Consider the following 23,343-nt stretch of genomic DNA (forward strand, 5'->3'; position numbering starts at 1 on the left):
CACAGGTGAGGCGAGAGTGATTGCCCTTCACATCAAGGCAGCATTTGAGCGAGTGAGGCATCAAGGAGCCCTAGTAAAACTGAAGTCAAAGGGAATCGGGGTGGGGAACTTTACACTGACTGGAGTCATACCTAGCACAAAGGAAGATGTTTGTGCTGGTTGAAGGTCAATTATCACAGTCCCAGGACATCGCTGCAGGAGTTCCTCAGGGCAGTGCCCTAGGCCAAATTATCTTTAGCTGCTTCATCAATGAACTTCCCTCCAACATAAGATCAGAAATGGGGATGTTCCCTGTTGACTCCACATTGTTCTGCGCCATTCACAACTCCACAGATAATGAAGCAGTCCATGCCAGCAGGCAACAAGACCTGGATGACGTTCAGGCTTGGGCTGATTTGTGGCAGGTAAAATTCACGCAACATAAGTGCCAGGAAATGACTCTCTCCAAGAAGCGAGAGTCAAACTACCTCCCCTTGAAATTCAACGGAATTACCAAAGGAGAATCCACCACAATCAACATTCTGGGCAACACCATTGACCAGAAACTTAACTGGACGAGCCACATAAATAATGTAGCAACAATAGCAGGTCAGAGGCTAGGTATTCTGCGGGCTGTGTCTCACCTCCTGACTCTGCAAACCCTTCCACCATCTACAGATACAAGTAAGGAGTGTGATGGAATGCGCTCCACCTGCCTGGATGAGTGCAGCTCCAACAACACTGACGAAGCTCGACACCATCCAGGACGAAGCAGCCCGGTTGATTGGCACCCAATCCACCACCTCAAACATTTGCTCCCTCCACCACCGGCGTATCGTGGCTGCAGTGTGTACCATATACAAGATGCACTGCAGCAACTCGCCAAGCCTTCTTTGTCCGCACGTCCCAAACCCACGAGCTCTTCCACCTAGAAGGAGAAGGGCAGCAGGCAGATGGGAACACCATCACCTCCAAGTTTCCCTCCAAGTCACACACCATCCTGACTTACAAGGATATCACCAATCCGTCATCGTCGCTGGGTCAAAATCCTGGAAATCCCTACCTAAAAGCACTGCGGAATGACCTTCATCACATGGATTGCAGCGGTTCAAGAAGGCGGCTCACCTCCAGCTTCTCAAGGGCAATTAGGGATAGGCAATAAATACTGGTCTTGCCAGCGACGCCCACATCCCATAAACGAATAAAAAATATGTATATCATAACAGACCTGACATCTGAACCAAGAATTCTCGGGCTTTCAGGTGATCTTAAGAAAATATCTTGAAATGTCTGGAGATCTTTGCTCATCTCGCACTGCATGCTCCCGATATCTGGGATAGTGACCCAGCTATCAAATTCACTTATCTTATTGTTCAGTGTGAGAAATGACACAAACATCTCCAAGTGAAAGCTTATCAATTCATTACACTCTCCGAGTTTCTCAATAATTTACATTAGTATGAGATTGTGCCCAAGTGCATTATGCCAATTTGCCTAAGAAAAATGATTTTCCAAAAAATCATATGTTTGTGTGTAATTTTCCTGTTTACTTTTTATATCCTCACTCACTTCCCCTACTTCAATTTTATACAGTATTCAGCATTTCATTTATTCACCCCGATGAAATTTACTGTCTAATACAATATTATCGTAATATCTTTAAAACATTGATCAAACGTTTTCACTTGGTTCAAGTTATAACCCATTTTGTTTGTTTATTTTGTTTAACCGAACCTCTTCTTGGAATTTTAATTCCCCAAAATATGCCAGAGATCAATTCAGTCTACAAGATGCGGGGTGTCAGTTACTTTTAACATAAAAGTATCCCCCAAAAATTCTTTCAGAATAAATAGTTTGAACTTAACCCAATAGGTTAAAGTCCTAAGTCCAATTTTGTCACCACGCTGTGGCAGTCGATGTCTGCAGATTCATTCTTGAAACTATTATATCTCTTGCTATGCCATCAACCTCTATAAGGTCCAGGAAACCCTGATCCTCTGTCTAAAGGACAATAGAAAGAGAGGACCCATTGTGGATCTGCTTAAGACCCCAAGGGGTTAACCTGATAATTCATAAATTCCTTCAGTCACCGTGGGGACATACTGAAATCCAATATTACAGAAGTGGTTCTTTGATGATTTAAGAAAACGGCAGTCAGCAGAAAGGGTTAACTTCTTTGTAGGTTTTTAAGAAGGCGGAGCAAAGCGTTGCCTGACATCATTATGTCACCGCACCTAAATTTAAGAAAACTTTCCCAAACAACCAAACGCTATCTTTTTCATTTTTTAGCAGCAAAAATTGGAATCAACATCACTATTAACTTTAAGCATTCTGCGAATCAATTCTGTTCCACTATAGGGTGTCATTATTCCCCAATGTGAAAGGCTCATGCCTGGGATTAGAGACCGTCACACAATTAAAAATGACCAGCATTTCACTGTAGTCACAACGAAAGTCGGGCTTTCACCATGTAATAGGTTATTTAAACCTCAATAGTTCCAAATTAATTCAGACCAATATTTTATTGACTAAATACAATACAGAACAGATCAAATAAAATAAATTGCCTATGCTAACAGTGAATGACATCTTTCTTTTTCGTTCTTCAGGTGACTTTCCAAATGACTGTAACAAATTGTAAATAACTGAATAATAAGTTAGTTTTCCTCTGTGAAACACAACTTTTAATACTCTTACACAAAAGGGGAAAATACCAAATACCTTCACACAAGCTGTTCACAGAGGCAGTACACTAAAATCTTACAGATTTAATACTAGAAAAGCGACAGAATCTTTCTCTTTCTCCTTCTTTACTCCATCATGGACTACTTTATCATTTTTTCCTCAAACCAATTTTCAATTTCTGATGTTTGGTACTTAATCTAATTTACAAAAGCAGTCAATTGCAACCAAAATGTATTGGTTACCCTTCTAATTCTTCTGAAAACTGGTCAATGTAATTAAGCTGCAAATTTCTCTCTATCTACGTTATCCGTTCCCTTTAATATCTTGAAAACTTCCATCAACTCACAGCCCCGCCCTTTCGTTAGAAGTTCCAGGGAATACAAATGCATTTCTGGTAAATCACTGCACTCTCTCCAAGGCCGACATATCCTTTTAAGGTGTGGGTTGACCACGGCTTTGTATAGTTGTAGGATGACATCTACACGCTAGTCTTATAGATATAAAGGCTAGCTTTCCATTAGCCTTTTAGATTATTTCTATTTTTTGATTTTTGTGCATGGACCAGATCCCCATTTCTCTTTGGTACTCCATTGTTTCTAGCTTTTCATCATTTAGAAAGTGTTATCGTTTTTTATCCTTTTTATGTCCAAAGTGGTTGACCTCACATTTGCAACAATCATGAGTCTTTTAATCGTAGGTATTTGTAACTGTTCTGGAAGTTTGTTTAGAATATTTCAGGCTCTGGTCTCACCATCAGATCCCATTGTCCACTGTCCCAATTGAACCCAGACCCTGTTTGCTAATAAGTGCTCTAATGATGGAGGAAGGAGGAACATGAGTTGTCAAATTGATGTTAGGCATCCCTGTTTATGGATAGTTACTGAAAATGAAAATGTATTGTTGAAAAATGAAGGCTGTTCTTGTAGCAAAAGAATCAGAAGCAACAATATTGATATTCTGGCCTCAATCAGTCTTCCAAATGGTGTTAAAGTGGGTGATCTGCTGAACACTTGCAGGTCCTTCTAAAGCATATTTGGTGAGTACCGTCTTAGTTCCTGGACACATATTGTTCCAACTCATTTAGCACATGTCACCATTTTTAATCAGTAACTCGTTGTTCACAGGTGATCTACCCTCACATTCCAGTGTGAATAAGAAGGGGTGGGAACAAAGTCTGAATGGAAAGAAAGGCGAGGATGAACAGCTAGATATCGGTGTTTAAAGACTTAATTTCCTGACAGTACGGGTGCAGAGAGTAAATCCATCATAAAATCAGCAGGAATTCGTGTTTAACATAGAGGGGCATTGAGCGCAAGAGTAACAAGTAATAATGCATTTGGGCGAGGTTTTGGTTCGGCCAAAGTTAGAACAAGAGCTGCAGCTTTGGTCGCCTCATTATAATTCAACCCAAAGAGAGGCACTCCCCAGAATGCTGTCAACGTCCTGCGGAGTCTCGCCGGTCCCCTCCAGGCAACGTGCTGTTCTCACTGAGTTACACAGTCCGGCTCTACCAGCGGAACTCACTGCGGGATTTGGCTCCTGGACTCTGCCTCACCTCACACTGCATCCTCTTTCAACTCAGAACATTGAAAATCCCCGCAGATCACAGCAGGTACAGAGTAAAATAATCCTGATATTAATTAGTAGTTTGAGGAGTAGTAAGCAGTTGAACTCCGACACCAAAATATTATTTGTAACTACAAATATGTTTATTGTGTTCAACCCAGTCCAGATAAACATGTTTTGTTTGCTTTTCCACATAGCTAGAACCATACTGTAACATAGAAACATAGAAATATAGAAGATAGAAGCAGGAGTAGGCCATTCGCCCCCTGGGGCCTGTTCTGCCATTTAATGAGATCATGGCTGATAATCCAACTTCAGTACCCTGTCCCAGTTTCTCCCCGTATCCCTTCATCCCTTTAGCCTTAAGAAATATATTTAAATCCTTCTTGAATATATTTAATGAATTTGCCTCAACTGCCTTTTGTGGTAGCGAATTGCACATGTTCACCACTCTCTGGGAGAAGAAATTCCTCCTCATCTCTGTCCTAAATGGCTTGCCCATTATCTTTAGTCTGTGACCCCTGGTTCTGGACTCCCCCGCCATCGGGAACACCCTTCCTGCATCTACTCTGTCTAGTCCTGTTAGAATTTTATTAGTTTCAATGAGATCCCCTCTCATTCTTCTAAACTCTAGCAAATATAAGTCCAATTGACCAAATCTCTCCTCATACGTCATTCCTGCCTTCCCAGGTCTCAGTCCAGTGAATTTTCGCTGCACTCCCTCCATGGCAAGAACATCCTTCATCAGATAAGGTGATCAAATTGTACAAAATACTCATGGTGTGGACTCAACAAGCCTGGTAGAGCTGTTGCAAGTCATCCTTGCTCCTGTACTCGAATCCTCTCACTATGAAGGCCAACATACCATTTGCCTTCTTAACCACTTGCTGCATCTGCATGCTTACCTTCAGAGACTGGTGCACATGGACACCCAGGTCACGTTGCAATTCCCCTTCTCCCAATCTATTGCCGTTCAGATAATAATCTGCCTTCCTGTTTTTGCCACCAAAATGGCTAAACCCGCATTTCAACACATTAAACTGCATTTACAATGCATCTGCCCAATCACCCAACCTGTCCAAATCATACAGGAGTTTCTCGGCATCCTCCTCACAGCAAACACGCCCACCAAGCTGTGTGTCCTCTGCAAACTTGGCGATATTACATTTAGTTCCCTCGTCTAGATCATTAAAATATATTGTGAATAGCTGAAGTCCGAGCACCCATCACTGCGGTACCCCATTCGTCACTGCCTGCCACTTGGAAAAATACCCATTTATTCCAACTCTTTATTTCCTGTCTGGCAACCAGTTCTCTATCCAAGTCAATACCTTACCCCCAATCCCGTGTGCTTTAAATTTACACGCTAATCTATTATGCGGGACCTTTTCGAAAGCCTTCCGAAAGTCCAAATACGCATTGGTTCTCCCTTATCTATTCAGCCAGTTACATCCTCAAAAAATTCCAGTAGCTTAGTCAAGCACAATTTTCCTTTTGTAAATCCATTTTAACTTTGTCTGATCCTGTCACTGTTTTGCAAGTGCTCTGCTATTACATATTTTATATTGGACTTCAGCATTTTCCCCACTACCGATGTCAGGCTTACCGGTCTATAATTCCCTCTTTCCTCTCTACCACCTTTTTTGAATAGTGGGGTTACATTAGCTACCCTCCAATCCATGGGAACTGTTCCAGAATCTATAGCATGTTGGAAGATGAGCAGCAATGCATCTACTATTTCTAGGGCCACTTCCTTAAGTTTTTTTTTTATTCATTGATGGGTTGTGGGCGTTGCTGGCTAGGCTTGCATTTAGTGCCCATCCCTAATTTCCCTTGAGAAGATGGTGGTGAGCCGCCTTCTTTAACCGCTGCAGTCCATATGGTGTAGGTACACCCATAATGCTGTTAGGAAGGGAGTTCCAGGATTTTGGCCCAGCGACAGTGAAGGAATGGTGATAAAGGTTCAAGTCAGGATGGTGTGTGGCTTGGAGGGGAACTTGTAGGTTGTGATGTTCCCATGCGTCTGCTGCCCTTGTCCTTCTAAGTGTTAGAGGTCACGGGTTTGGACGGTGCTGTTGAAGGAGCTTTGGCGAGTTGCTGCAGTGCATCTTGTAGATGGTACACACTGCAGCCACAGTGCACCGGTGGTGGAGGTAGTGAATGTTGAAGGTGGTGGCTGGAGTGCCAATCAAGCGGGCTGCTTTATCCTCAATGATGTCCAGCTTCTTGAGTGTTGTTGGAGCTGCACTCATCCAGGCAAGTGGAGAGTATTCAATCACACTCCTGACTTGTGCTTTGTAGATGGTGGAAAGGCTTTGGAGAGGCAGGAGGTGAGACACTCGCCGCAGAATTCCCAGCCTCTGGCCTGCTCTTGTAGCCACAGTACTTATATGGCTGGTCCAGTTCAGTTTCTGATCAATGGTAACCCCCAGGATGAAGATAGTGGGGGATTCAGCGATGGTAATGCCATTGAATGTCAAGGGGAGATGGTTAGAGTCTCGCTTGTTGGAGATGGTCATTGCCTGGCACTTGTGTGGTGCGAATGTTACTTTCCACTTGTCAGCCCAAGTTTGAATATTGTCCAGGTCTTGCTGCATATGGACACGGACTGCGGCAGTATCTGACGAGTCTCAAATGGTGCTGAACAGTGTGCAATCATCCGCGGACATCCCCACTTCTGACCTTATGATGGAGGGAAGGTCATTGATGAAACAGCTGAAGATGGTTGGGCCTAGGACACTGCCCTGAGGAACTCCTGCAGTGATGTCATGTGTTTGAGATGAATGACCTCCAACAACCACAGCCAACTTCCTTTGTGGTAGGTATGAGTCCAACCAATGGAGAATTTTCCCCTTGATTCCCATTGACTTCAGTTTTGCTAGGGCTCCTGGATGCCACACTCGATCAAATGCTGCCTTGATGTCAAGTGAAGTCAGTCTCACCTCACCTCTTCAGTTCAGCTCTTTTGTCCATGTTTGGACCAAGGCTGTAATGAGGTCAGGAGCTGAGTGGCCCTGGCGGAACCCAAACTAGGCGTCAGTTAGCAGGTTATTGCTGAGTCAGTGCCACTTGATAGCACTGTCGACGACAGCGTCCATCACTTTGCTGATGATTGAGAGTAGACTGATGGGACGGTAATTGGCTGGGTCGGATTTGTCCTGATTTTTGTACAACGTAGATTATCATGCCCTGGGGATTTATCAGCGTTCAATCCCGTCAACTTCCCTAACTCCATTTCCCTACAAATACTGATTTCATTCAGTTCATCCCTCTCATTGGCCCTATGTTCCCCGACATCTCGTGGGGGTTATTTGTGTCCTCCTTAGTGAAGACAGAACCAAAGTATGTATTTAATTGTTCTGCCATTTCGTTGTTCCCCATTATAAATTCCCCTGATTCTGACTACAAGTGACCTACGCTTGACTTCACCAATCTTTTGCTCTTCACATACCTATAGAAGCTTTTACAGTCAGTTTTTGTGTTCCCTGCCAGCTTACTCTCATGCTCTATTTTCCCCCTCTTAACTGATCCGTTTGCCCTCCTTTGCTGAATCCTAAACAGCTCCCAATCCTCAGGTTTGCTGCTTTATCAGTCCAATTTATATGTCCTATCCTTGGATCTTATGCTGTCCCTAATTTCCCCTGTTTGCCACGGTTGAGTCACCTTTTTGATTTTATTTGTATGCCATCAGGGATGAACAAATTCTGTAGTTCACCCATGCGATCTTTAAATGTTTGCCATTGCCTATCCACCATCAACCTTTTAAATAACTTTCCCCAATCCATCCTATCCAACTCACGCCTCATACCATCGTAGTTTCCTTTATTTAAATTCAGGATCCTAGTCACTGAGTCAAATACTTCAGTCTCCATCTGAATGTAGAAATCTATCATTAAACGATCGCTCCACCCCAAGGGGCTTCGCACAAGATTGCTAATTAATCCTTTCTCATTATATCATCCCCAGTCTAAAATGGCCTGATCTTGTGTTGGTTCCTCGGCATATTGGACCAGGAAACCATCCCGTATAAACTCCAGGAATTCCTCCTGCACAGCATTTTTACTAATTTGCTTAGCCCAATCTATATGTAGCTTAAAGTCAGCCATGACAACTGCTGTGCCCTTATTGCATGCATCTCTAATTACCCGTTTAGTGCCAACCCCAAACTCAGCAGTACTGTTTGGCTGTCTGTATACAACTCCCCCTAGCGTTATCTTTCCCTTGGTAATTCTCAGCTCTACCCATACAGTTTCCACATCATCAGAGCTAATATCCTTCCTTACTATTGTGTTAATCTCCTCTTTAACCAGCAATGCTACCACACTACCTTTTCCTTTTTGCCTGTCTTTCCTGAATATTGAATACACCTGGGTGTTGAATTCCAAGCCTTGGTCACCCTGGAGCCATGCCTCCACTCCCAATTATATCATATTCGTTTACATCTATCTGTGCAGCTAATTCATCCATACTATTACGAATGCTCCTCACATTAAGACACAAAGCCTTCAGCTTGTTTTCTTAACAAGCTTTTGTAGGAATTCGGGTTGACCTCAGCAGGTATTGGACGAATGCATACTAAATAATCGAGTTCGACTTCAGGAGAACAATAAGTACGTTCTTTAATGCAGGAAGCAGACGAAATACAGCAGGTAAGTGAGATGGTTGCAGGAGCGCCGTAGAGTAGGTCTTTCCCCAGTGGGGACGCCACGAGGACTGAGTCCGCAGTTATCACGCTCGGCCGTGTTTTCCCGCGCTTCGGGCATCACGTGACCGCGTCGTGACATCAGCGCATTCGCCCGCGCTTGGGGCGGTCATGTGACCGACGCCGATACGTCATCGCATTTACCCATAAGTGAGGCTGGCCGTTGCGACCGAAGTCACGGGAGCGAGAGGCACCCGGCACTGCAGCTGGCCGATGAGGCTGAAGTCGCGGGAGCGGTAGGCCTGCTGTGCCGGCAGCCGTTATGGGAGGCCGAGCCGGGCCGGCGGCTGCCGCGGGTGCATCACGTGATGCGCGACGTCATCAGCGTGCTAGGGTGCGCCTTAAAGGGGCAACGGCCCAAACAGGTAAGTTAAAGGGGCAACGGCCCAAACAGGTAAGTAATATACATACCGTTAGTATAACGTGAATTATGTCCATTATATATGTAAGGGACATCCGGTGGAACCGCCACATGCGCCCCACCAGAATTCACTTTAACGAATGTCCAATGATGAGAGGTCTGACAAGCCAGTGGTCTCGGCGGGCGTGCTGTCTCGACTTGGCGGGCCAGGTCTGAAGCTGCTGGTAATAAGCGGATCATTACGCATGTCATGGCAAATTAAACGTATCGATCAGGCGAAGGACCATGGAGACGTGCGAAGCAGCAGGCCTTGTCAGAGTGATGGGCAGGTTGGGCGGACGCGGGCGATGCCTCCGTTGATGTTGAAACAAGTCCTTGTTCTGACGAACTCTGCAGGAATGCCTAACGAGCGATCCAGAAGGACTTGACAGGCGAAGTCAGTAATCTCGGCGACAGGTGATCGACACCTTCGGGAAACTGGAACGCACAGAACGGTGCATGCCATAGTGTTACGACGATAACATAACGGAGGGTGAAAAGTTGCTGCATTGATCAGTGATCGGTGAGGATAGCAACTTTCACCTGGCTGATCGCAGCCATGGGATGCCCGCTGGACCCGTCCTCAATGTTTTCTGCGTCAGTGGATGTTTGCATTTGTTAAGGAGAAAACTGGAGTAAGGGCGGTAACAGTCCAGGTTGATGTTGATTGCGGTAGGGGTAAACTCTGGCTGGAGGGCGGCAGCACTTGTAGTTGTTCTTGCTATTGGAGTAAACAGCCGGGAGGGCGGCACGCTTCTTGCCTCGCTGAAAAGTGTGGTAGGTAACGCAACCAGCAGGCTGATGGGCTGGTGCTTCGTCGGCGGGGCACGAGTCTTCGTGTTTCATGAGGGATGGGTCCTCGTGGTTCGTGAGTGATGGATCCTCATGATGCGTGAGGAGTGCGTCCTCGTGGTTCGTGAGGAGCGAGCCCTCGTGGGTCATGGGGGTCAGCCCTCGTGGTATCCCCGCAGGGCGTGCTCCGATCTTGTGTGCCCTATCATACTGTACCCCATGCTTGGAGAGATTTATACTTGCTGTTGCATAGGACGTACAGGCGGATGACCCGCGTGGCAGTAGAAAAGTCGAATACGGAGAACGTAAACAAGTGCGTGGTCTGCGATGCATCAATGTTCTCGGAGAACAGGGCTTCTACCTTTACAAAGCACGAGGGTGGTTGTTTCCCACTGAATTGCGTTAGCGACAGCGGAATGGCTTGTGCTTCCATGGCGTGCTTCTTTGGTGAAAATTTTTCACAAAACATCGTGGTCCGGCTGCGTTTTGTCCGTGAAAAATGGGATCACCTCCAGGCTGCGCTTCCTTTGCGAATACGTTCGCAAAGGCGGGCTCGCCAATGTAGGAATTGGTGTTTGTCAGCTGTTCGTCGGTTGTCTTCTGTGAAGACGAGCTTCAGGCTGCGCGTTGCTTCCATGAAAATAGTTCATGGATACAGGGACACCAATTGTAGTGTAGGAATTGATGAGCTCCCGTACTCATGTCGTTGGGTTACCACTTTTAGGTGAGATTCATTAATTGTAGGTGAGGTTCAGGCTGTGCGGTTCCTCCGTGAAAACCGTCCACGGAGTGGGGTCACCAATTGTAGGAATTCAGGTTGACCTCTGCAGGTTTTGGACGAATGCCTACTAAATAATCGAGTTCGACTTCAGGAGAACAATAAATAAGTTCTTTAATGCAGGAAGCAGACGAAATGCAGCAGGTAAGTGAGATGGTTTCAGGAGCGCCATAGAGTAGGTCTTTCCCCAGCGGGGACGCCACGAGGACTGAGTCCACAGTCCTCTGGATAGCATGATGACGTTATCACGCTCGGCCGTGATTTCCCGCGCTTCGTGCGTCACGTGACCGCGTCGTGACGTCAGCGAGTTTGCCTGCGCTTGGTGCGGTCACGTGACCGACGCCGATACGTCATTGCATTTACCCAGCAGTGAGGCTGGCCGTTGCGGCCGAAGTCACGGGTGCAAGAGGCACCCGGCACTGCAGCTGGCCGATGCGGCTGAAGTCGCGGGAGTGGTAGGCCTGCAGTGCCGGCGGCCATTACGGGAGGCCGAGCCAGGTCGGTGGTTGCCGCGGGTGCATCACGTGACACGCAACATCACCAGTGCGCTAGGGCGCGTGTTAAAGGGGCAACGGCCCAAAAAGGTAAGTTAAAGGGGCAATGGCCCAAACAGGTAAGTAATATACATAGTTAGGTTAAAGTTAATTATGTACATTATATATGTAAGGGACATCCGGTGGAACCGTCACATGCGCCCCCCCAGAATTTGCTTTAACGAAAGTCCAATGATGAGATGGTCTGACGAGCTAGTGGTCTCGGCGGGCATGCTGTCTCGACTTGCCGGGCCAGGTCTGAAGCTACTGGTAATAAGCGGACCCTTACGCATGTCGTGGCAAATAAAATGTATCCGTCTGGTGAAGGACCGTGGAGACGTGCGAAGCAGCACGCCTTGTCAGAGTGATGAGCAGGTTGGGCGGGCGCAGGCGATGTCTCCGTTGATGTTGAAACAGATCATTGCTCTGACGAACTCTGCATGAACGCCAAATGAGCGATCCAGAAGGACTTGACAGGTGAGGTCGGTGAACTCGCCGACAGGTGATCGACACCTTCGGGAGCCTAGAACGCACGGAACGGTGCGTGCCATATTGTTACGACGATAACACAACGGAGGGTGAAAAGTTGCTGCGTTGATCAGTGAGGACAGCAACTTTCACGTGGCTGATCGCGGCCATGGGATACCCGCTGGACACATCCTCGATGTTTGCTGCGTCAGTGGATGTTTGCGTTTGTTAAGGAGAAAACTGGAAAAAGGGCGGCAACAGTCTGGGTTGATGTTGATTGCGGTCGGGGTAAACTCTGCCTGGATGGCGGCAGCACTTGTAGTTGTTCTTTCTATAGGAGAAAACAGCCGGGAGGGTGGCACGCTTCTTGTCTCGCCGAAAATTGTGGTAGGTAACGCAACCAGCAGGCTGATGGGCTGGTGCTTCGTCGGCGGGGCATGAGTCTTCGTGTTTCATCAGGGATGGGTCCTCGTGGTTCACGAGTGATGGGTCCTCATGGTGCATGAAGAGTGCGTCCTCGTGGTTCATGAGGAGCGAGTCCTCGTGAATCGCGGGGGGGTGTCACCATGGTATCCCCGCAGGGCGCGCTCCGATCTTGTGTGCCCTAACATGCTGTACCCCGTGCTTTGAGAGATTTATACTTGCTGTTGCATAGGACGTACAGGTGGATGACCCGCGTGGTGGTAGAAAAGTCGAATATGGAGACCGTAAGCAAGTGCGTGGTGTGCGATGCATCGATGTTCTCGGCGAACAGGGCTTCTACCATAACAAAGCATGAGGGCGGTTGTTTTCCCTGAAATGTGTTAGTGACAGCAGAACGGCTGGTGCTTCCATGGCATGCTTCTTTTGTGAAAAATGTTCACGAAAAATCGGGGTCCGGCTGCGTTTTGTCCATGAAAAACTGGATCACCTCCAGGCTGCGCTTCCTTTGCGAATACGTTTGCAAAGGTGGAGTCGCCAATGTAGGAATTGGTGTTCATTGGCTGTCCGTCAGTTGTCTTCTGTGAAGATGAGGTTCAGGCTGTGCGTTGCTTCTCTGAAAATTGTTCCCGGTTACGGGGACACCAGTTGTAGTGTAGGAATTGATGAGCACCCGTACTCACGCCATTGGGTCACCAATTTTAGGTGAGGTTCAGTAATTGTAGGTGAGGTTGAGGCTGTGCGGTTCCTCCGTGAAAACCATCCACCGAGTCGGGGTCACCAATTGTAGGAATTCAGGCTGACCTCAGCAGGTATTGGACGAATGCCTACTAAATAATCGAGTTCGGCTTCAGGAGAACAATAAATCAGTTATTTAATGCAGGAAGCAGACGAAATACAGCAGGTGAGTGAGATGGTTTCAGAAGCGTCGTAGAGTAAGTCTTTCCCCAGCGGGGACGCCATGATGACTCAGTCCGCATTCCACTGGATAGCGTGATGACGTAATCACGCCCGGACGTGTTTTCCCACGCTTCGGGCATCACGTGACCGTGTCGTGACATCAGCGCGTTCGCCCGCGCTTGATGCGGTCACGTGACCCACGCCAATATGTCAGCGCATTTACCCAGCACTGAGGCTGGCCGTTGCAGCCAAAGTCGCGGGAGCGAGAGGCACCCGGCACTGCAGCTGGCCGATGCGGCTGAAGTCGTGGGCGCGGTAGGCCCGCTGTGCCGGCGGCCATTATGGGAGGCCGAGCCGGGCTGGCGGCGGCCGCGGGTGCATCACGTGATGCGCGATGTCGTCAGCACACTAGGGCACACCTTAAAGGGGCATCCGCCCAAACAGGTAAGTTAAAGGGGCAACGGGCCAAACAGGTAAGTCATATACATACAGTTAGATTAAACTGAATTATGTACATTATATATGTAATGGACACCCGATGGAACCACCACGCTTTGATCTTTTAGAATTATTATTTACTGTGGCCATGTTGATTTAAACCCTTGATTTCTCTGACTGCCAGATTTTTTTTTCTACTTCATGTCTTTTGCTTTTATCCTTTCTTCCCTTTCCTATGTCTCCCTGTATAGGTTCCCATCCCCCTGCCATTTTTGTTTAAACACCCCCCAACAGCACTAGCAAACAGTCCCCCTAGGACAGCGGTCCTGGTCCTTTCCAAGTGCAAACCGTCCAGTTTGTACTGGGCCCACCTCCCCCAGAACTGGGTCCAATTTCCCAGGAATTTGAATCCCTCCCTCTTGCCCCATTCCTCTAGCCACGTATTCATCTGAAATATCTGTCTATTTCTACTCTGACTAGCACGTGGCACTGGTAGCTATCCTGTGATTACTACCTTTGAGGACCTATTTTTAAATTTACCTCCTAAATCCCTATATTCAGCTTTTAGGATCTCATTCCGGTTTTAACCTATATTTTTGGTAACTATATGCACCGCGACAACTGGTTGTTCACACTTTCCCTCCAGAATGCCTTGCAGCCGCTCCGAGACATTCTTGACCTTGCACCAGTTGGTCAACATACCATCCTGGAGTCGTGGTTGCGGACGCAGAAATGCCTATCCATTCCCCTTACAATAGAATACCCTATCGCTCTCTCCCTCTTTTTCCTCCCGTCCTGTGCAGCAGAACCACCCACGGTACCAGGATGTTGGCTGCTGCTGCCTTCCCCCGATAAGACATCTGCCTCAACAATATCCAAATTTGTATATCTGCTTGAGAGGGGCTGGGCTCAGCGGATGCCTGCACTACCTGCCTGTGCCTACTACTCTGCCTGGTGGTCACCCATTCCCTTCCAGCCTGTGCAGCCTTTACCTGTGGTGTGACTAACTGATTAAACGTGATATCCACGACGTCCTCAGCATCGCAAATGCTCCGGTATGTATCCATTCACAACTCCAATGCTGCAATTCGGTCTGCCAGTAGTTGCAGCTGGATACACTTCCCTCACACATGGATGTCAGGGACACAGCAAGTGTCCCTGATTTCCCACATAGTGCAGGAGGAACATTCCACAGGGCCGAGGTGTGCTGCCATGACTGACCCTTCATTTAATTTAAGTTAAATTAATTCAAAACCACCAATTACACTACAATTAAATGATATACTCAAGGTCCGTTGGTTAACAGCACTCCCCGATAATCAACAGACACCCTAGAAACTATAACCGCTAAAATTAAGGCCTTCTAAACTTTATAAACTACTAACCTTAACTGTCAAACTATAGCTTAGTCTAAATACTCACCTGGCCGTACTCACCCAATCGGCTGCTTCCTCTTGCAAATGTCACTTTTTGAATCACGGCGTGGCTCTGGAATGCTGCCGCCGCTCTGCGAGATTGACCAGCCTTTGAGAAAAAGCCCGCAGAAGTGAATTAAAATACTCACAACTCTCCTGCTGCACTCGAAACCGGCCTCTTCCTACAGGGTGAAAAGTTGGGAAAAACAACGGCGGCGCAAGGGAGCTCTTCCTTCCACTCCTCACCTAACTCCGACTCACCCAACACGCAGCACTCTGTTGAAACCACACTCAGTCTGTCTCACTCATTCGCAAGTGTCATGTTGAGAAGCGCCTGAGGCCCTCATTATTTAATGTAACAGACACAAACACAAGTAATAGTTCAAAATCAACCTGAGGGTTGCGCACACAAATAAACACAGGCAGAGATACATAGAGAATCGGGAAACAGCAGGTAACAGCCAAGAAACATTGACATTGGCAAAGGCCATCAGAACATTGCATGAACCCCTTTGGTCAATGAATGGTTTGATGGCTGACTTCCTTATGCAACTTGGAATTCAGGAGGGCTTGGTTCCCGATTTGTCGAACAGTTTGAACCCATGAATCAGAGCCAACAGCCGCCTTGTTGCAATAAGCGACAATGACGCACATGTTACCGGGGCCCGGCTAGTTGAGTCGGTAGAGCATCAGCCTCTTCGTTTCAGCATTGCTGGTTCAAGCCCTATTTTGGATGAATATCTTTTTAACCTGTTCTGTTGTTTTTACAGTGACCCCCAGGTCTGAATTCCAGCGGGAGTGTCACTGCGCTGAAACCGGTTCATTTTACGGCAGCTATTGGTTAATATTTTATATGCTGGTTTATGTGTGAAATCTGCCCTCTGCAAACCATCATTTGGAGTGGGATTTAACTGCTTACAACTCCTCAAAACAGGAATTATAAATTATCAGCGGTCCAGACAGAGTAGATGGAGGGAAACTGTTCCCATAGGCGTAAGGGACTAGAACCAGAGGACACAGATTTTAGGGGATTAGCAGAAAGTCCAAAGGGGACAGTGGGAAAAATATTTTTATGCAGCGACTGGTTATGATCTGGGATGCACTGCCTGAAAGAGTGCTGGAGGCGTATTCAATCGAGGCTTTCAAAAGGGAATTGGCTAAGTAGCTGAAGGGAAATACACGCAGGGCCACGGGATAAGGTCGAGGGAGTGGGACTAGCTGAAGTGCTCTTGCAGAGAGCCGGCATGGACTCGACGGGCCGAATGACCTCATTCTTTGCTGTAACCAAGCTTGAATTCTATGAGTCTATGAATGAGAAACGAAAGGTTTGACGTTGACCAGACTCGCAATGAGCCTGATATTTGTGAGCTCAACCTTTATATTTGATATTTTCTCCCCTTTGATCAGGGTCAGCTTTAGTTCAGCGGTTACTTCGCAGCACCAACTTCATCAGGAGACCAAATCTATCTCACCGCGGGTGCTGCCTGGCATTTTAGTGTTATTTTCAATCCACTCCTTTTACACTGAAACAAACTGTAAACGTGATATTAAATTAGCGCTCGGTGATTTTTAGATGGCTTCTTTAAATCATTCGAAAATGACTACTGTCACGTGGCATTTCTCGGCTTTCCACGTCTTCAATCGAAAGAAAAACAAATAATTGAGGAATGAGGGATTACAGTAATGTGGATAGCCTGGAGCAGCTGGGGTTGTTCTCCTTCGAGAACGAATTAGTCCACGGATTGCAAAGAGGGTAATGTTTGCATGCAGCATTCCCTGGCAGTCTACTGTTTAGGATTCGGTGCTCTCATCGTCCGCACCTCATTCAGTTCTCCTGTAGTGCAGCAATTTTTACAAAACAGTTAATCCATCAGAGGAAGGATAGTTGTTTCCATCACAATGAATAAACCTACAGGATTCTCTTGGACACGGAAGGAAATGTTAACCGAGTGACCAGGGGCCTTTCCCATGTGAGGCGACGTTGATAACCGCTACACTACGTAAACATCTAACTTTTTGACCTCAGGTCTGAGACAGTGTTGAGGGAGAAGGGGAAAACCTGACTATCTTTAAAACACATTTCACCACTCGGAAAGACACAAGTCACACGGGAAAAATATCCATTACAAAGTCATTAAACTCCCGAAGGAGATCCCGAATGTACTTCTTTGAATCCTCTGAATCGGATCACTCCAGTTAGCATCCATTTGGATGGAAACCGGCTGGTCTCTGCCTCCCGGAAATGGACATTCTAATTCAGTGACTGTGGCGAGTTTTGCTTGGACACGTTCACAACTGATTATTCTCAATATCACGTTTCCACGATGGGACTTGAGGTAATAATTCAACATGTTTCGGCACTGACTAGCACAGCTGGACAAGGATCGCCCAGGCCAAGCAGAGCTGGACAGAGAGACCCAGCGACCAGCACAGCTAGACAGGGATCAACCGAGCAAAACACAGCGGCATTGGAATACCCAGGGACTAGCACAGCTGGACAGAGATACCCAGGGACTAGCACCTCTGGACAGGGATATCCCGGGACTGTCACTGCAAAGTTACACGTGTTTATAGCTTCTTTCTCTTTTTTGTGCAAACGAGGTCAAATGTTGATTGGTGTTTTTACCAGCATTTACGGGTGCAGTCCTCTCCAGGGGAATGTTACTATTTTAAGGGCAAGTGTTGCAGTAAGGAGGCATGAGATTGGCAAATTTATGCTTTCATCGTCTGCTGATTGGCACTAGCTATTTCTCTCGGGTGTTTCTAGGGGATATCCCAAAGCGCTTCATAGATGTGTAAACAAAGACATGGATGCCAATCCCAAAGAAGGGGCTCGTTAGTGGGAAGACCAAATCTGCTGAAAGCTTTCGGTTTCAACGAGGGACTGAAAGGAGGTGAGCGATGGGTAATGGGGGAGGTGTTTAGGCAGGGAATTCCACACATGACGTCTACAAAATTATTGTATCATTTTAATATCTGTCTTCTACCGGACAGCAGTGTTTTACAAAACTTTACAAACAGTTATTGCATGCTGTTAAAAAGCACTAAAATGGTCCAAAATGCTCTGAATTATTTTCCTTAATATCAGCTGTACAATAGCCACAAATTAAATGTAGCCTCACATGGTGCGATGGCATGTTCCAGTTCTATATATGCAGATTGAGAATCAATTTCCATCGGTTCCTTGGATAACAAAAACTTCATTTATTTCTAATGTATTGAATGGAGGAATATGACCCATCTATATTTTTATCCTTTTAAAAAATGAATATTCATGAAAGTATTTGGGTGGGAACTTAATGGATAACAGCACAGCTGGTAATGTTTGCAGTATATTTCCTTGTAGCCAAAGCACACATTGACAACCTGAAACTGTGCAGCAATGAATCATAAAGGGCAAAAGCCTTCGTCCCTGGGTGGGCTCGATCCAACAACATTTCATGTAACAGAGTTAGCCATGCAAGATTCTAAAATCCTTAGAAAGGTAATACTGCAAAAGTAACCGCTGAGCTAAAGCTGACGATGTTTAAAGGAGCAGAAACCACTAAATATAAACGATGAGCTCACAAATATCAGGCACAGTGCGGGTCTGGCCAATGTTAAAACCCTCCTTTCTCATTCAATAGAGGAAGAAGAGACTTACTGGGAGTCAGACGGAAGAAATATTCATAAATAGAACAAAGAAAGACACAAATGCAAGTAACACCGTTTTCGAAACTTCTTCACGATAAATTTATTTCTGGGAGAGAAGCGCCAGGTGCCCTCATTTAGTTAATGTAACAAACAGACACAAACACACGTATTCAGTAAATTTTTCAACACAGCTTAATAATCCGTGGCCCCCTCCCCACTTCTAGGGAATCTCCCAATTCGCCTCATAGAGGTGTGATCAAATATATGGAAGCCCAATCCCAAGAAGGAGCTATTAAGGCGTGTGACCATAATTCTCTTCAAGGCTTAAGGTTTTAAGGAACGTCTTAATTGAGATGGAAGGGTTGGTGGAGAAAATTCCAAATGAGGACATGTTATGGCAGGCTACTTGTAGTGTGATGAAAAAGGAGGATGCTCAAGAGGCCTGATTCATAGAATCTTCGGATCTTACAGCACAGAATGAGGCCATTCGGCCCATCCTGCCTGTGTCGACATTTCAAAGAACTGTTCACTTTAGTCCCACACCCCAGCATTTACCCCATAACCCTGCTAACTGGTTCTATTCAAATACATGACTAATTAGCTTTTGACATTTCCTGTGGAATCTGATTCCACCATATTTTCAGGTGATATATTCCAGATCGTAACAACCCTCTATGTGAAAACATTCTCGTAAAGGCCCCTTTATTTCTTTTGCCAATTATTTTAAATCTATAACCTCTGGTTGTCGCTCAACTGGCCAGAGGAAACAATTTCTCTCTGCTTGCTCTATCAAAATCCCATCCAATTTTGAGTACCATCATTAGTTCTTTTCATAAACTTCTCTGCTCGAAGGAGAACAATCCTAGGGTTAGTTTTCTGATAGGAACAAATCAACTGTGCCGAAGAAGCGGTTGCAGCTAATTTCAAATAATACAACTGCACGGAGAAATTAAACGATCTGTATGTCAGAAGTGTGATTCGAACCCACGGCTACGAAAGGGGGCTGCAACTTTAGAATGCTCCGCTATCCTGACTCATAGTGCTTAGCTTCAAAGTGCCTGAATTTCCCCACAGAGGCCAATGACAGTTCCACTCATCCTGGTCCTCCATTAATGTTGGAAGGCTCAATGACTTCAAAAAATATCACTTTTGTCCCACACTTAAACCTCTAATCCTTCTCCTCCGTTGCCTTTTACAGAGACTTCACTGATCGAAACCACAGTAATTACAGAGGAAATAAATATGTAGTCATTATCGTTCTGAAGGAGCTCCTTGATTGTCTTCCCCTAATCTCCTGAATCAGATCATTCCCTCCGGTTCCGTTTGAATTGAATCATATAATGATATATTTATACAGCACAGAAGGAGATAATTCGGCCCATCCTGCCTGTGCCACTGTTTGGTAGAGTTATCCCATTAATCTCAGTCCCCGGCTTTTCCCCGTAGGGATATGGGGAATGGGCGGGAAAGGGGAGTTGAGGTTGAAGATCAGGCATTACCTTATTGAATGGCGGTGTAGGCTTGAGTATGGCCTACTCCTGCTCCTAATTCTTATGTTCTTATGTAGAGTAGGGTTTCCATCAGAAAAGTTAAAATGTCGTCATTACCACTAATGTTAGTGTACAGTCACAATGAATAATGTTAGAATAGGGTTTCCGCCAAATATATTAGAATGGAATGATCACCAGTAATGATAGTGTAGATACGCCTTCGGTAAGGTTACAGTTCGGTCACCAAAAGCAAAGTTAGATTAAGGTCAACACCAATGGGATTAGAATACATGGTCCAGCAGCAATGTTAGAGTTGGGTCAATGCCAGTAATGCTAGAGCATTAGCGTCACCAGAAATGTAGGAGAACTATCAGCAATGCTGGAGTAGAGTCTTCAAAGCTGAAGTCAGTGGATGGCCATCTACATTCCTGTGAGAGTAGAGGGCACACCAGCAATTTTACAGTAGGGTTACCTCCAATAATGCTACATTAAGGTCAACACCATTAATGTTGGAGTAGGGTCACCACAGTTGTATTAGAATAGGGTCACCACTAGCAATTACAGAATATGGTCACCACCAGTAATGTTAGGATAGTGTCACCACAAGTAATGTGAGAGTAGTCACCACCAGTAATGTTAGAGTGGAGTCACCAGCAGTAATGTTAGAGTAGGGTCGCCTCCAGTAATGTTAGCGTACTTTCAACACCAGTAATGGTAGAGTACAGTCACTACCAGTAATGTTAGAGTTGGGTCACCACCAGTAATGTTAGAGTAGAGTCACCACCAGTAATGTTAGAGTAGAGTCAATACCAGAAATGTTTGAGTAGTGTCACCACCAGTAATATAAGAGTGGAGTCGCCATCAATAATTTTGGAGTAGGGTCACCAGCAGTGAAGTTAGAGTAAAGTTACCACCAGTAATGTTACTGTGGGATCAACACCAGTACTGTTAGAGTAGGGTCACCACTGCTAATGTTAGAGTTGTGTCAACACCAGTAATGTTAGGGTAAGTTCACCACCAGTAATGTTAAAGTTGAGTCAACACCAGTTATGTTAGAGTAAGCTCACCAGCAATAATGTTAGATTTGCTTTACCACCATTAGTTTTACAGTAGGGTCACCAGCAGTAAAGATAGAGCGGAGTCATCACCAGTAAAGATGGAGTAGGTTCATCCCCAATAATGGTAGAGTAGGGTCAGCACCAATAATGTTAGAGTAGAGTAACCACCAGTAATGTTATTGTACGGTCACCACCAGCGATGTTAGAGTAGGATCAAAACCAGTATTGTTGGAGTAGGTTCATCAGCATTAATATTTGAGAGGATGCATCGCCAGTAATGTTAGAGAGGCGTCATTTCTGGATATCATTATAGTAAAAAGGAAAGTTATGCAATGGGTGAGTGAAGTTTTCTACGAGGCCTCAGTAACCTAATGCCTTGTCCGGGAGGGATGTTCCATTCAGCATTTATGGGCCATGCACAGGTCACATTCCCTCTGGAATTACATTCCATACAATTTCCCCACTGGCGGCCCAGGCACTCTGAAGTGGAAAATCGCCCCTTGTTTGTTAAGTGACTGTAACTATCGTCACTTATTGTTTAGCTTGTTTTCCTTACCGGGGCACCGATTATTCTACAAAGGGGAGCATTTACGGATCTCAGGTACATTCTAGTGGTATCCTTAAAGCTGGGCACAATTTATACATGCTTCTAAAAAAATGGAGCGGGCAACAATCTACAGAATCAGGGATTTCACTACCCTATTCTCAGCAGCCTTTGGTGCGCCCGGTAAATCAATGTATCCTGTTGTCTAATAGCTGTTGACTATCTCAATGTTTCTGATTATGTAACAGATTCCCAGAATGTCTCATTGCAGAGTCATTTATCCACAGGGATCAGTCGATGAATATCACCAAAGAATGTGTTGCTTCGTGACCATGGTAATCATTTCATCTGTCCCGTTGTTCCCTGTCCACTTTAAGTTGGTAATTACTTGTACTGCAGCCACCTCCAACCATCAGAGGACAGTGAAAGATATTTGGAGCAACTGTTGCCGCTCAGGATCCACCAGCTCCCGCTCTGTTACCGAGCAGCTCCCTCACGGCGAGTATAAATAGCAAAAGCGCAGAGTTTCAACCTAAATTGAAAATTTTCGTCTCAGTTGAATGTTATGTTTAAATTCATATCTTTCCACTAATTGTTTGTAAATTATATTGAATACAGCTGACATCTGATGCCGCTCCCGAGATCCCCCTTGCCAATCAAACTGATGAGAATAAATGGAAAATTCCATCGATTGCTCCCTGGGGCCGCTGTAGTAACTCATCAATTTGGCTCAGTGCATCACCTGGTTCCAGCCTCATGGCAGGATGGTTTCAGCGCTCCACACTGCAATGAAATATGTGCTTGGATGTATGTAAGGAATCCGCTTCTTTATTGACTATCAAAAATGAACAAGTTGCCCTTGAGAAGGAGGTGGCGAGCTGCCTTCTTGAATCGCTGCAGTCCATGTGGTGAAGCAGGTCCCATGGTTCTGTTAGGGAGGGATTTCCAGGCATTCGACCCAGGAACAGCGATATTTTTCTAAGTCAGGATAGTGTGTGACTTGGAGGGGAACACAGAGGTGATGGTGTACCCATTTGCTGTGAGGTTTATCTGAGTGTCCCAGTTATTGACCTCTTGTCCATCTTTCTTACAGCGAAACTACTGACAATGGTGATTCTCTCCAGATGAAAATGCGGGCATTCCAAATGTGTCTCCGTACATATGGTGGCCATGGCCACAGCAGATCTACTGGTCATGATCATCAATGTAATCGTATTTCATTTATTCAGTAAACACTTCTCATATTCATTCCTGCCCTACACTGCCGCTTGTAAGTTCATGGTGTACATTGATTGTGTCAGACTGGATATGTCAGTGTGGTTTACCGTCTCCTTCACATTTGACTGATACGTAAATATATGTTGTCATGAATTTAAAATGCAGTATTGCATAGTGAGAACTGTGGACGCGATTGTAACAACGATCTCTATCCTGGATTATTTGGAGGACATTCCCTATTTGTTTCCCTTTTAACACAAATGAATAATCAAAAATGTCCCTGGGGTGTCCACCACATTGTCGGCTTTTATTCATCGCCTACAG

The 23,343-nt window shown here is 45.7% G+C and overlaps 1 long non-coding RNA gene across 2 annotated transcripts in view; it reads left to right on the forward strand.

Moving 5' to 3' along the window:
- LOC147092422 (uncharacterized) overlaps positions 1–23,054 on the forward strand; it is a 35,234-nt gene extending 12,180 nt beyond the window's left edge. Inside the window, exons 1-2 of one of the 2 annotated variants that reach the window (XR_015075040.1) lie at positions 17,525–22,136; positions 22,895–23,054. This is a non-coding gene — a long non-coding RNA (uncharacterized LOC147092422). Of the gene's footprint in view, positions 1–17,524; positions 22,137–22,894 lie in introns of those variants that run through there. The other variant, XR_015075039.1, reaches the window with a different exon arrangement.
- Positions 23,055–23,343: the final 289 nt, after the last annotated feature.

The sequence above is a fragment of the Somniosus microcephalus genome, unplaced genomic scaffold (assembly GCF_052327205.1).
Source record: "Somniosus microcephalus isolate GS21.2 unplaced genomic scaffold, FLI_Smic_1.0 unresolved_chr2, whole genome shotgun sequence".
NCBI lineage: Eukaryota > Metazoa > Chordata > Chondrichthyes > Squaliformes > Somniosidae > Somniosus > Somniosus microcephalus.